The sequence below is a fragment of the Pinus tabuliformis genome, chromosome 2_2 (genome assembly GCF_031772625.1).
Source record: "Pinus tabuliformis cultivar Carrire ecotype Pingquan chromosome 2_2, CPIR1, whole genome shotgun sequence".
NCBI classification, from domain to species: Eukaryota; Viridiplantae; Streptophyta; class Pinopsida; order Pinales; family Pinaceae; genus Pinus; species Pinus tabuliformis.
In genome coordinates this window covers 952,946,903-952,950,419 of record NC_142300.1, presented here as the reverse complement: position 1 = coordinate 952,950,419, position 3,517 = coordinate 952,946,903, and positions in this window count along the sequence as shown.

Here is a 3,517-nt window from a genome sequence, read left to right as displayed (position 1 = left end):
TCCAATATTGCGCTGCTCCTAAGAAGCTTATCACTTCTGTAGCAAACTTGGGTTTAGGCCAGTTTACAATCACTGCCACTTTAGAGGAATCTATTTTCAATTCACCACCCCCTACTATATGACCCAAATAATTTAGAGATGTTTTGCAAAATTCACATTTTGAGAGTTTAACATGAAGTTTTTCTCTTTTCAAAACATCTAATGTCTGTTGAACATGCTTAAGTGTTCTTCCCACATTTTACTAAAAATCAGAATGTCATCCAGATACATAATAACAAAATCATCAAGAAAGGGTTTGAGTACATCATTCATTAATCTCATGAAAGTAGCAGGAGCATTAGTTAAGTCAAAAGGCATAACCAGCCACTCATACAATCCGTACTCTGTTTTGAAAGCAGTCTTCCATGCATCTTGTTCTGCAACTCTGACCTGATGGTATCCCCTGTGCAAGTCCAGCTTGGTGAAATAAACATAGTCTTTTAATTGATCTAAAAGATCATCTATGTGAGGAAGGAGATAACAATTTTTTATCGTTATCTTATTCAGTTCTCAATAGTCGATCCACATTCTCCACGAGCCAGTTTTCTTTCTCACTAAAACGATTGGTGACCCACATGGTGATATGTTAGGCTTGATGAACCCCTTCTCGAGCAACTCCTGCACCTACTTCTTGATTTCAGCATTCTCTAAAGCAGACAACATGTACATTCCAATATTAGGCAATGGAGCATCTTGCTGCAAAATAATATCATGTACTATTTCCTTTGTGTGGCAGACCTTTAGGTTCTTGAAACAAGACATCATACTCTAAAACAACATTTTCTATATCAGCTTGCTATTTATCATTACAACCCTCAAATACATTGGTTTTATCAGGTTTCTTTTCCTTTACAACCAGCAGTAAGAATTGTTTGCATGAATTTATCATTCTTTTCATCTGCCCTGAGTTTATGAGAGTATAATTATTCTTGAGCTTATGAGCTCTTACAAAGTATTCGATTCCATCTTTAACAAGTAGATACTTGTTCTCAACTCTATAGAAAATAGTTTTTCTATCATACAAGTAAGGACTTCCTAAAACAATTCCACATATATCCAAAGGAATTATGTCTAACTCAACCTCATCTACAAATGCTAACCCAAAAGAAAACTTGAGTTTGCACTGTCTAGTCACTTGTAGTTGTGCTTTATCATTCAACCATCCTAATGGGTATGGTTTCTTGTGAGGTGTATCCTAATGGGTATGGTTTCTTGTGAGGTGTAATTGCTAATTCCAATTTCTTTACAAATTAGATTTACTTGTGAGCCACTATCAAACAAAGTATCAATCTTTTGATATTTGGAAACAACTCAAATATGGAAAAGCTCATCTCTTTTTCTCTCATGTTCTTCATCAATAATAGATTGAGCAAAATTACTAGTAGATGCTTCAGAATTCTTACCTCTTATACCTGTGGTTGCAATGCTTATTTCATCTCCCGAGTTTGACCCCAAATCTTTCTGAATAGCTGCAGCAATCTTCTTCCTCTTGCCTCAAACTTTTTAGGTCTCAGCTCTGGATGCAAAATCCAACTATGCTCATCATCGTGCCCATCCTTTTTACAATGAGTGCATGAAGCTTTGCTTTTCTATGCAATGTTAACCTTCCTTGCTTTCTTTTCTCATTACTCTTGCTTGCAGTGGGTTGGGATGGTCGCCCAACTTCTGGATTTCCATTCTTTCCTCTAGCTTCTAGATGAGTAACTTGTACAGATACTTCATCTATACTAGTGGGATTAAACATGGAGGATGGTATGCCTCATGTAGCTGTGTAGACCACCGATGTATGTCAAAAGTGTCTCTGGTGGGTCTAATGAGATTCCTAGAATCAATGCTCTCTTTCTAAATTCTTGAGTGTACCCTTGCACACTTTGCCCTTACAACTGCCGAAGAGTTTTCCAACTCGTCATGGCTTGTTGCATGTAGGCCAATAGATAAAACTGTGTTTTGATTGCAGAAACAAATTCACTCCAGACAGAGACAGTCTTACCATGTCTTTTCATGTCAGCTTGGGTTTTGCCTTCCAACCAAACCAAGTCAATGCCTCCTAAGCGTAGGCTTGCCAACTAAATCTTACTCGTCTGAGTTGATGTTCTGTACTCTACAATAAACATCAATTTGTCTAATCCAATTATCCAACTTTTCAACGTTTAACTCTCCATCATATATAGGCAAATCAAATTTAACATCTAGTTTGATCAAAGATGTTTTCTTGTTATGCACAGGGCTATTAGGAGGTGTGAGAAAGTTTTCCTCTTTCCCTTTTCCTTTTGAGCAGTCATGGAAGTGAGACTCATCTTCTTCTTTGTCTTGCTTAGAACCTAATGAATCTTCATCCTTATGCTTTCTAAAGTCCCTATACATTTCTTCTACCATGGACTTTATGGCTAGGAAACTTTCTATGAATTGAGGGTCTAGCCCCACAGAACCTTCTTATGACATTGTCGTCCGAGGACAGACTCTCCCAATTTCAGGATTAGTTTCAACCAACTCTCCTCCTAATTTGAGCTTTGATCTAGTGAGCATTCAACAGCTAAACCAACACAAGCTTGTCTAACCTTACAGCCTAAAGCTCTGATACCACTTGATGTGAAAATCACCCTATGAGTGATCTCGGTTAAAGATTTATTTGAATGAAGATATTACAAACTCATGCGTTGGTGTGTGTCTATGTTATTTAGGTAATGGATCGATCAGATTGCAAATACACAGACACTTGAAATGGAAAACAACAGAGAAATAGAGTAAGTAAATACAATGACACAAGAAATTAATAAGGAGTTCACCCTATCCTCCAGGGTACATCTCGAGTCTAGCTCTTGGTGGTGGCCTGATTTTATTGTCTTAAGCTGAGAATTACAATGAAGGAGTTCAATATGAGTCTCCTAAAACACAATTTTCTTGGCAAGGTGGTTCTTGGATTCCCCAAGCCACTAGAGTGCACAGACTCTTTTCCTTAACAGCTCTTTGACCTCTCTGATCTTTAATGGAAGGAGCACATGTGGTGCTCAGTCCTAACAAATCCTCTCAGGGATGGCTCGAATCTCTCAAGCTCTCTGGTGCTCGACGCTGCCTTTGGTTAGCTCGGCCCTCTGTCTTCTTGCTACTTGTTGCTTCATTGTTTCTTCTCTTTTCTGTCTTCTGTCTTCGGTTCTTCCTCTACGTGTTCAGTGTCTTCTACCTTGTTTGTTCATGGATTTAAAGCCATTCAGTCTCATGGTTGTTCGATTCCCCTTCCACCTCCGTCAAATCGCTTGTTACAGCTTTTCTTGGAGTTCCCTGTCTCGACGCCAACATCAGGCTTACAAGGAGTGGCCACTTGTCCTCCTACAACTGCGTCAGCTTGCTTCATCGATTCAGTTTTTCAGTTACGTCGTGGACTGAGTCATCCGCCATCTTGGCGGTCAAATTGAACTTCAGAATTCTTTATGCTGCGGCTTAATCCCCTATTAAATCTAGTCTCCCCATAGAGCGCATT